The sequence below is a fragment of the Protopterus annectens genome, chromosome 1.part1 (genome assembly GCF_019279795.1).
Source record: "Protopterus annectens isolate FY-2018-M chromosome 1.part1, PAN1.0, whole genome shotgun sequence".
Classification (NCBI taxonomy): Eukaryota; Metazoa; Chordata; order Ceratodontiformes; family Protopteridae; genus Protopterus; species Protopterus annectens.
In genome coordinates this window covers 1,299,157,584-1,299,169,363 of record NC_056726.1, presented here as the reverse complement: position 1 = coordinate 1,299,169,363, position 11,780 = coordinate 1,299,157,584, and the positions used below count along the sequence as shown (strand labels likewise).

Genomic DNA, 11,780 nt, shown 5'->3' with positions numbered 1-11,780 from the left:
CATAGTCGAAAATGTATTTGCACCATTAGTGGTAACACATTTACTACATACTTCACTAGGCTATGCAAAAGTCACTGAAACACAGATACGGACACCTGAACCAATCAAAAAGTAATTACAAGTTGAACTGGGTCTTACAAAAACATAAAATACTGACTTATCATATGTCCTTGCACACAAAATTGCAGTCGACGCAACACTTTAATTGAGGACAATAACAACACAATACAATAAAAGCTACTTATGCATCTTGTGGAGCATGCTCTTTTTTTATCTGCCACAAAACGGCTTAATGTCATTGTCAATGGTAAATGTTCAGATACCGCTCATGAAGTCTGCTGCTCTTGTTCTTGTGGGCGTAATTGAGGACTGGCGCAGATATACGTGGTTAAAAAATAGATGTGGACACAACGTGCGGAGATAAGCTTAAAGCAATCCAGCTGTTAATACTGTCGGGAGTTACAGCAGACCCCAAGCACGCATACCAAAGACTGCAAATGTTGGCAGTAGAGTAATTGGAATTTGTAAGTGTTCATTTCATGCTGCCATGCGGTCACTTTCCAAAGTGGAATATAACATTACAAGCAGGACGTTAACATTGGAACTGTACGTCCAGGGAATGCCAGAGCGGCCGGACGCGAGGGGGTCATTGGCACAGAAACGGGAGTGCACTCCTGCCTCAATGGTGTGGTGTATTCAATGGACTGTGTTATCTTGCCGTAGCTAGTGTTCTGTGACAGGAAGTTGTTGCATTGCATTGCATGTATGTTGACCGTCAATAAAGCTTGGAGTTGGTACCAACTGCGCACATTGTCTCGCGTCATGGTGTCAGAAGTGCTGTGTGGCTGTGCTTGGGAGTGCTGACCGACATGTCGGACGACGAGAATGGTCGGCAGCCACGAGAATCAATATGGCGACCAGTGCTCCCATGGACACGGTGGATCAGGCCAGTAACTTATCTTCCAACCCAGTGGGCAACCTGGTCAACACCCTGATATACTGCATGGGCGATGAGGCAGATGATGTCTTGAGAGGCCTCAAGCTAACGAGGCTGAGCACCAGGAGTATGCTAAAGTGAAGGAGGGTTTTGAAAAGTTTTTATAGTCAAAAGAACATTGTGTATGTAATATGAGGAAACAAGAACTGAATGAGACTGTTGATGCTTTTGTTACTGCCTTGCATGCTTTAGCCGAACACTGCAATTATGGGACGTTACATGACGAGCTTATAAGGGACAGAATTGTTGTGGGCCTAGCAGATACTAGACTGTCTGAGCGGATGCAGATGGAAAAAGAGTTGGACTTAGAGAGGGCTGTGAATATGGCCAGACAGTCGGAGGAGGTCAAGAAGCAGCAAACGGCCTTGCGGTGTGACAGTCCTGCCTTACAGTATAATGTGAAGGGCTTGAAAAGTTGGGGCAAGGCTTTATTTTTTTCAGCCAGCACAACAAAAAGAGTAAAGACGCCCAGCCTCGCTGTGTTACAGGTGTGGGGGCCTTTCACCATAGACTCCTATGCCCGCGACTGCTGCTAGATGTCGCGGGTTCTTCCTTGGCTCTGTCTCTTCCGGGAACCATTCTTGGCTTGTGGAGGTGCAAATACAGGGCACACCTATGACTTTTAAGCTTGACACGGGCAGATGTCACTGTTATCTCCAAGTCAAACCTGCACAACTTGTTCCGTGGGAGGAACGCCCTGTGTGCTCCAGCGCCGGAGAAACCCTTGCTGGGTCCTGGAGGGATGCCATTGGTGGTTATAGGATCTTTGGAGCTTCAGCTCAGCTACGGACAAAGACAGACATGAAAGTGTATGTTGTGCATGGGCCTTCCTGCTATTTTGGGACTGGGTCTCCTGAAACGTGTTGACACTATCACCATGGCGTCTTTGAAGGCCTCTACCTTACCGGAGTTGTGCTCTGGGTTGGGGGTAGTGCAGCGGAAATACCACATAAAAAAGCAACCAAAGGCGTGCCCTATTCCCTGAAGACCCCAGGAGGATACCACTGCCATTGATGGGGAAAGTGAAAGAGGAGCTAAAGAGGATGGAGGCACTGGGTGTTGTTACCAGAATGGAAGAGCCTACCGATTGGTGTGCAGGCATGGTGGTAGTCCCAAAGAAAGACAGTAACAGGCTGAGACTATGTGTAGATTACACTAAGCTAAATGAATAGCAAACTGGATGCCAATATGGGATTTTGGCAAATTCCCTTTCGGGAGAGTCGGCTGCGCTTACACATTCATAACCTTTGGCATTAATTCTGCACCGAACACTTTCAACGCATGATGGCAGAGGTCATTGAAGGACTAGAGGGTGTGATTTGTCATATAGACGATGTGTTGGTCTGGGCGCTGCATGCAGTACTTAAGAGACTAGAAGAAGGTGTTATTACGTAAAAGATAGACAAATGTGACCTGTTGAAGGGTACAGTGACCTTCTTGGGCCATGTCATTACGAGTTTCCGCATAAGCCCGGATCAAGGCGGACCGTGTCCATCACGGAGATGACAGCACCTGCTTCAGTAGGAGAACTCAGAAGTTTCCTGGGTATGGTGAATCAGGTGGGGAAGTTCATCCCTCATTTGGCTGAGAGGGATAGGGCTTTGAGAGACAAAAGAACAGCTGGTACTGGGGGGGGGGATCAGGAGAAGGCATTTAATGATTTAAAAGAGGCAATCACCTCACCTCCAGTTCTGGCTGTGTATGACCCAGAGAGAGATAGATGCATCATCCTTTGGGTTGGGGAGTGTGTTGCAGCAACAATGGGAGGATGGCTGGAGACCCCGAGGTCACTTTCACCCACAGAGCAACGATATGCCCAGGTTGACCTGGGCCTGTGAACGCCCCGAGATTACCTATTGGGCAAATCATTTTGTCTAGAGACTGATCACAAACCCTGGTCATGAGGCTGATGCAGCGGTGCAGTATGCTCCTGGGAAATCACTGTGGGTGGCAGATGCCCTGTCACGTTCTCCACTTAAAACCAGGTTAACCCCGGAGGAAACAGAGTTAATGGAGGATACGGATATCTATGTGCATAGTATTGTGGAAAACATGCAGGTGAAGCCATCCTTCCTCCAAACCTTACGGGAGCAGCTGAAAGCGGACAGTGTGTGTGTGGCGGGTCATGGACTTGTGCAGCCAGGGTGCCCCATGACAAACCACCAACCTTTACTGAAGAGCTACTACACTGACAGTGAAAGATGGGTTGCTTTTGAAGATTTCGCGCTTGTATTCCCCCTCTGCTATGCGTGTTGTGAGTTTGGTTGTGCATGAGGGATCAAGGCATTGTGCAAAGCCAGAGCCTGTCAGACCGCTTTGGGGCCTGGGCTCAGCCAACAGATAAATGACATGGTCTTAAGATGCTCCCAACAGCATACCCTGGGATTTGTTTGACCTGAAAGGACATACTTACCTTCTGGTGGTAGACTACTTCTCCAGGTTTCTCGAGATCGCATTGTTGAACCATACCACATCTAACGAGGTCATCACCCACCTAAAATCTTTCTTCGCCATGGTATTCCAGAGGTACTTGTGTCTGATAATGGTCCTCAGTTTTCAGGGCAGTCCAGAGTAATGGGAGGCGGAACGGCGGTGCAGACGGTGAAGAACCTGCTAAAAAAGTACAGATCCGAACTTCTTATGGGACGACGGTTTGCGGACCTCCCCGATTTATATCCTCGCAGTTGGACCCCGCTGCCTGATTGGGGAAGGCTTAGGGAAAGAGGGGGAGAAGAGGGTGTATAATGGCGAAAACACACAACAGACGCATCGGGCAGGCCGGGGGGGAATGTGTTGCCTGGATGTTGGGTGGTGACAGATCTGAAGAGGTATGGTAGATCAAAACCATTGCTCGCCGAGGTCTTTCTGAGCTTGACTGTGAATCAAACCCTAAGAGGCCTTGCCATCGCAAGGGCTCCTGATGATGTGGTGAGGACCAGATCGAAGAGTTATTAACAAGCCGACCGCTTGGATCTGTGAAGTTCGCAGAAATATCAATGTCTGGGGGTTACAGTAAATGAATGTGGCTAAGTGAGCATTTGGTGTCAATGTACCAGTTGTAATAAAGTGGAAAATCGAATAGATCTGGGTTTGGTGCAAAGCGAAGGGCTTTATGGAAAGGGAGATGTGGTGTATTCAATGGACTGTGTTATCTTGCCAAGCTAGTGTTCTGTGACAGGAAGTTGTTGCATTGCTTTGCATGTATGTTGACCGGTCAATAAAGCTTGAGTTGGGTACTCACTGCGCACCATGTCAAGAATACGACAAATGGCTCAGAGAAGTGTACATATTTTTTTTTCTTTTCGCCCTATTTATGAGCACTATTCCACTGACAGTTAAACACACGTCCACAATGTTCTTTTAACACGCAAGACACACGGTTTTTAGAATGTAATGTTTATGAGGGCGGTGGGATATAGTACCCCTGCAAGCAGTCCCATAACCACTATGAGGCTGATTAGTCAAGGCTGTTAAAAAGACTCCATGTGTGAAGCAGCTTTTAGGCTCGGCCTCTCCTTTAACCCTTTATTTGCTTAGTACAGTTATTACTTGCATTTGTAGCACAGGCAGGTTGGTTAATGGTTCGTAGTAGGACTTGTGCAGCACTAAGTATATGGTACTTTCAGAATAATATATATAGTAAACTCATCCAGTTAAAGGTTATGGAAAGTGTTTATGCTAGTACTGTGTTCTGAGTTAAAAAGGGGCTTAGCTGATTTACATCGCTGGCATTTGCCAGTTGGTTGAGTTCTTAATTTTGTTTTCCTGTGGTTTGTTTCATTCATGAGCTACGTGTGCTACAGCTGAGGTGGAGATGTAGAGAGTGATCAATTGCATTTTGTATCTCTTAGGTCCAGCTATGATACTGTCACCATTAAGCTCAACATGTGGGTAGAAACCCTAGCATTTTTCATTGATGGGAACGATATTTTGATAAACAGCTGCTGGTATTTGAAAAGTTACTAATCATTCAGGGCGTTCTGTCTGCTTTGTTGTGTTCACTTCAGTGACAACCTACTTTGCAATTTTCTTTATTTCTTTATATAGTTTTCTCTTTTTTAACTGTGTCCTATTTCCTGTAAGCAGTCTTGCACTTTGGTTAAACTATTTAGTTTCGCTGCCATCTGATTTGGTTGTGTATTGCGTAACAGACCGTTTAATTGCATTGCGCGCAAGAGCTCCTGACACTTTTCTGTCTAGCGCTTCCCATGGATACTTAGTTAAATAGTGTAGGTGTCTGTTTTCCTGTTGAACTTTTCTGATCCGTTTCCCTTGTTATTCTTGCTTGTGTTTCCCCCTCCAGGTAAATGAGATCAGCGCCACCACCCTGCAGATCTAATTAAGGCAAACTGGGTAAGAACCGAGCGCCTCCTGTGGATACGAGCCACTCTTTGTAAGTTTGACAAAGAAGGACAGGAAGGAGGACAAAGGAGCGTGAGTAGCTGTACTTGTCCAAGCGGCACCAGCAGAGGGGACACCAGTGAAACTGAATAATCTTAAGGGCAGAGGAGTATTGTGGGGACCGGCACCAGAGCAGTGGTGCTGCCGACAAGCAGGAAGGCTGCAGACCACCGAAGGACTCTTGTTTCTGGGATACTGTCATTGGTTTTCGTTTCTGTGAAGTTTTAATAGCTGCATTCCTTGTTGCAGTTTGATTATTTTTCGGAGGTGTTTTCCCTTTTGAGAACTGATAAAGTCGTGGATTAAAAAAAGTGAAGTTCGTTTGGGTGTCTAATTTTTGGGAAGGCGTACGTTGCATCAAATAAGTAAGTGTTGTAGTTCTTAATGTGGCTACCTTGACTTCTTCACTATAGGATGTTTGAAGTTTGTAATCCATTATTTTGTTCAGTGTTTAATACCTTTAAATGCTGTTTTATTGGTTAACCATCACATTCCTGGTAACTTTTATGAAGAGGGTGCATTAGAGTGCTGAGATTGCGCAAGGATTAGAACCCTTTGCCGCACTGCTTCGCGCAGAAGAGTGGTGACCAAAGTCGATAAACTGTTATGAATGAGAGGGAGACAGACAGCTAAAGCTTGCAGAAATTGAAACAAAAAAAGACTGTTCCCTTTTACTGAGTCTCCTCCATTGTAGGAATAGAATAACGTGTAATTACTCTGGCGGTTATACATGAGGGGTTCCATTGAAAAGGGTGTACAGTATAAGCAGCTGTCAGAATTGGAGATGAGGGAGTAAGCTGTACTTCTTTCGGCTTTTTCCCGGTTAGGGGTCGCCACAGCGGATCACCTGTCCGCTCATGATTGGCAGTGGAGTTTTACTGTGTCGAGTTGCCAGCCAAGTTGTTAAATTGAAACCACTTTGGCTAAAAAAAATCCCAAGATTGTCTATGAATTTATCTCCTGCTCTTAACCACAAAATGTTTCCATTCTGCAGGTTTTGGGTGATGCCGGAGGTGTACAGAAGTGGCAATGCCTACTGTGCATGAGCACAAACCTTGCACAAAGGGGTTTAATTCAGTCATTTAGTTCTTCCAGAGAATAACTTGTACCAGACCTCACCAGCCCTCTCCTTATATATAGGTATAATATGAATCAATAAACCTTGCTGATTTACCATAATCTGATTTAAACAATGTTGCTGGTTTGCCTGGAACATAAGCAGCAGTACCTGTAAAGTAAAAGTAATTTTTTTTTTGTTTGGGGGGGGGGGCATACCTCTCGCCATCTTTCTAAAAACATCAGGAGGAGAGAGGTTAAAACCCAGGGCAATGTCTAAATATTACTCTAATTCCGTTTTAGGATTTTGCTTTGGCATGCATTTTCTGAACAATAAGTATGAAACTATATCTAGTGTTGACTGTAGTCATCAGTAAGGTACCAGAAAATCAAACATTTCCTGAAGGACAGGATAAAAGAATGAAGGAAAGTCTGGGATGTTCTTCAGAATTCATAACATTCGAGGGCTGAAGGACTGATAATGACAGCCATAAAACCTCAAATCTGTGTCTTATTCCTGTACTGGTTTCCCCCAGCTGCAGTGTCTTGGTGCCTGTAATATGCAAGTGATAATTACCTTTTAGACTCCAAAATAGAATCTGCAGGTTCCTAGGTAGGTACTAGGCTATCAGCCCAAGGGCCTAAGTAAGCTTAGCCAACAAGGTTCCCTGGCTTACACCACCTAAGAAAGTTAAGTTCCTGTGCCCCTGTCGAGCAGAGCCACAAAAGTGATCCCTGGGATCTATATAGGTAGGTACTAGGCTATCGGCCCAAGGGCCTAAATAGTTTTAATATGATCTGCTTTTATGACTTATACATCCCTACCGTAAAAAAACACTTGTTGCTGTATTTGTTTGTTAGAGAAGTCTTTTAGTTTGACATCTTATCGATAGCTCTGAAATACTGACGTTCTGTAATACATTCCATGAAACTGAGTACAGTACAGTTTTGGGACTGAAAGATGAGAAGATTTCTGATGTATACCTATTGTGGGTATAAGTGAAATTTCTGTAATGGTGTAGGGGCTGCCTGTTGTTACCCTTGAATATTTGTGAACTGTAGTTGGCCTTGCCTAGTACCAACCTATACAGGGGTCCAGGGAAGTAGATGTTGTGGGAAAAAATATCAGAGGAATTGTTTGGCTAAGCTTGTATAGGCTCTAGGGCCGATAGCTTAGTACCAACCTATGAACCTAACCTATGACTGTTAATTTGTCATGAGTCATTTGTATCTTCCTCTGATAGCAGAGTTCTGTGGACATTGGCACAGTCTGTTGTCTGGGCCATACTCCGAAACAGACTGGTACTGATAATGAGGCAAGGCCTTCATGGAAATGAAGTGGCAGGAAGCTATTACTAGATCAACAGAAGAGAAATGTGATGAAATTAGGAATAGTAATGATTGGGGAGGAAAAAAGGTTGAGGGATTACCAGCAAGGCAAATAAGTTTATTTTTTGTAGTGTTCATGTTATTTGGGGTAAATTCAGTTGGCAAGGCTTGTTTACATGGTAGGTAGCACTGTGTACGACCAATAGTAGTCCTTTTGGCTTACTATAATCTGCATGTACTGTTACTGTAACAGAAATGTGGAAAATAACTGGTTAATTGGAATACTAGCTGGTGAAGTTACACAGCTAATGAGTTTTGTATAAACTTAACGTGGTTTCTACTTAATAAACCTTAAAACATTTAAACGTATGCAGTAGTAGATTAGGAACCATAAACTTTAAACTTTTGCAAGATATGTTAATGTAGTACATGTGGGTTTTTCTTGCATAGTTTTATCCTTGCAGCTAATCACAGTTCACTTAGTGCCTTTTGTCTTGTAAAGTAGTGCTAACTGTTCATTTGAAAGTTAGTTGAAAAAGGAAAATTAGGGGCGGGGTGGGGGCAGGAAGTGAAGACTTGTGGTGGAGCAGCTTCTGGTTGATTTAGGCAATACCTGTCCCATTCATATGGCATCAGCAGTGTTGTCACTCCTCCAAGATATAATGATGCTCCTCATAAAGAGCAATTAAAAAAATGTGCATTATTAGCTAACTGAATTTCTATACAAAGGTTCAATAGCAACAATTATATGAACGCTGGTACCTGAACTTTTTCTGTATGGAAAGTAGCAAAGTGCTCCCTTTTTCAGATCCTGTGCTATGATTTTTTAATAGTGAAAGGTTGTACGTTTACGTATGTGTGTGTGTGTGTGTGTAGGGTTTCCATACTGCATTTTTCGTACCTGAACTTTTTCTGTATGGAAAGTAGCAAAGTGCTCCCTTTTTCAGATCCTGTGCTATGATTTTTTAATAGTGAAAGGTTGTACGTTTACGTATGTGTGTAGGGTTTCCATACTGCATTTTTCATTTGAGGAGGGGGGTGTAACTTGTTGCACTGAGACTTAATTTACTGTGATTCTGCATGTGTAATGCATAACAATTGAGTAAAAAATACTTTCAAATTACAGAATTCCTCTACAGCTAAATAAAATGTATGTGTTCTATGTAGCTACCACAGCTTAAGCTTTGTTCTAAGGAGTGTGATGAGATGCAGGGGAGTATGTGACAGTAAATGAGAAAATGGCAAGGCTAAAATGTGTGGCTTTGAAGCAACTCATTAAGTGTGCGTAACGTGTGAACATACAACTGTACATGTGACCAAAGCCAAATGTGTCTAACAAATGTGTGTTTATAAATCTAGAGTATTTGGAGGGTGTGTATAATGGCATAAAGTTTATATTTCTCATGGACTTCTGCAAATTGTGTCAATTGGCTCAATTTTTTACACAAAACTAGCTAGGAAAGCTCTATTCAGTAAAATAAGTCTTGTAGTGATTTTCTGCTGTGGTGCTGAGGAAACTTAATTTTGTTTTCTTTGTAGTCGTTTTTCATTTTATATTGAAGTGGTGTAGTAGGGGTTTTTCTAAAATTTATTTCATAGTTTGTCAATTTTTTTGCCATTTTTAATTGTCTATTTTGCCAGAACCACATTTTCTAATTTTATTCCCTACCTTGTTTCATTCCATTATAGTCAATGTTGCTTTAAGGTTGTGTGAAATTAGTATCTTGAGTATTTAAATTAGTATATTGTGTATAATTTATGTATGATAACTTTACTTTTATTTTTTTTTTGTGCAGCGGTGAAGTTACCAATTTTCCTTTTTTTTTTATTTATTTATTTATTTATTTTTTCCTTCCATTTTCTCGTTGAAGATGAGAAATAAATTTTAGTTGAAGAATACAAATGACAAAGCTGGTGAGATGACTGCATTTCAGTTTTGCTGGTCAACGCACTTTTTTTTGATTGGTTAGCACATGATAGAATGTTGTAACAGTAGTATCTACAACAACATTTCTTCCTTACCACAAACACCCTATTATATTGGACGGCTCAGTGTGTCTTATCACTTTTCATGATTCTTGTTCGATGCTAAAGTGCTACCTGTGTCAGACAGGTAATGACTAGTTATATATCTGACAAAGGTAAACTACTTTGATGTAGTTCAGGTAAAGCCTCAGCAACACTGTCCATTCATTTTGGACTAATCCTGAGTGAGGCCGGTACTCTTGTCAGAAGGCTGTAGCATCAATTTTAGTATCCCACCATGTCTATAATTCTTGCTAAGTATCGAGCATGGGTTACTTGTTACACTGTTATACACTTAGAATGTGGTCTTCCTCTGTGTTCTTATTCACTTGCTCTGTATAAACAACACAGCAGCATTCCTTTGCAGAGTCCCTCTGTTATTAGTCTGGGAAAAGAGGTGAATTTCAAAAGTGTCATCAGTTAACTCCCTAGCATTTGAATTTTTGCTTGTATTTGTCAGTGATCTTCATCCATCTCACCCTGCCTGCAACTTTGCAATCTCTGGTGAAGGAAACAAGTACAACTAACTAGTCTTCAATTGACAAAGCTGAACCATAGGTGCATGGGTTTGGGGTGTGTGGTGGTATGGGGGTGCATGGGTTGCAGTGTGCTGCAGTTTTCTTTTCATGGGCACGTTGTCTGTAATCATGCTTGCTTGGAGCTTCTAGTCAGATCTCAGTGGATTCCACTGCTTGCTTCACTGTAAACCGGCATAAATTAACACCACCCTGGATTGCTGCATGTATTTTATCATTGCAGAGGCTTGGAAGTGGCTTGACTCAACATAGTCATTGTATAAGCTTGGTTATATGGTTCAGTTCAGTTCTTACTATCCCTATAAGCATGATGTTACATACCTTCCTCCTTCCTGACACTTGTTCTTTATGTTTTAAGGGATTATTTCTGTCAAATTCTGCAACATTGTGTCAGTATCCTCCTGCATGTGAATTTGCCTTTTAGAAAAAAAAAGCTACACAAGTGACCAGTGGTGAGATCCCATCTCTTCACAAGGACATGATCACTGTGTGAACTAAAATTTGACTGCCGATTTCCACCGGAAGAGAGCTTTTATTAGAAAATGAATACTTTGGATGTAGATTACTCATTTTGGTGTACAATAAAGGCCCCAGGCATGAAAACATTGTACTGCAGAGAGAAATATTATTATACTTCAGCTATTGCTTTTGCATGTGCTTTTTGCATGAATCAAGATGAGGTGTGTCAATGCTTTTATTTATTTTTTTATATGCCTGGTTACCTGTATGACCCATTTGCTGTTTTAGCTTTTAAAAGCAGTTGACTGTCTCAAATTGTATTCAAGGATCAGTACAACAGAGCCTGTGAACCATAATTAAACATGAGCAGGGGGCACTAGTGCTGTTGGTATGTAAAATTTTATATTCTAATGTTCTGTAATGTGTTACTATTAATCCACACCAAAAAAACAGTCCAGCACACTGGTCCCAGTAAAGGCAAGGAAGTCACTTCAATCTTAATAAAAAGTAAAAAAAAAAAACTTTTAATAAAAAAAAAAAAGCAATCTGCATTAAGCGCTTTAATTCCGAAGTTCCCTGTGTGGAATGAAAACGCTTAATGCAGATTGCTTTAAAAGTTTTTTTACTTTTTATTAAGATCAGTGACTTCCTTGCCTTTATTGGGGCCAATGTGCTGGACTGGGTGTTTGGTGTGGATTATTAGTAACTTGTGCTAGTTTCACTCTATTCCTTTCCACCTTGAGTTTGGTTCTGTAATGTGTCCTGGATTCATTGCATGTACTCTGCAGTTGTTTGCAGCACAGTGTTTTGTACCTGTGGAAGATGTTGACCTGTTTGTTTCTCAGATTCAACAGTTTTTTATTAACCTGCCATTCTTCATAACGTACTTGCTGTTTGTATTCTTTTGCTGATTCTTATGCCATGCACCGTACCGTGCATGCTCCACGGCTGCATCAGTAAAGTAAACTGGCCGTGTG

The 11,780-nt window shown here is 42.1% G+C and overlaps 1 protein-coding gene across 3 annotated transcripts in view; it reads left to right on the top strand.

Annotated features, from left to right (window-relative positions):
• Positions 1 to 409: 409 nt before the first annotated feature.
• The window catches only part of CDC42EP5 (CDC42 effector protein 5), a 141,362-nt gene continuing 129,991 nt past the window's right edge, over positions 410 to 11,780 (top strand). The window contains exons 1-2 of one of the 3 annotated variants that reach the window (XM_044081607.1): positions 410 to 524; positions 5,301 to 5,763. The gene's annotated coding sequence lies outside the window, so the exon portion shown is untranslated. Of the gene's footprint in view, positions 525 to 4,446; positions 4,614 to 4,797; positions 4,885 to 5,300; positions 5,764 to 11,780 lie in introns of those variants that run through there. The other 2 variants (XM_044081601.1, XM_044081614.1) reach the window with 2 other exon arrangements.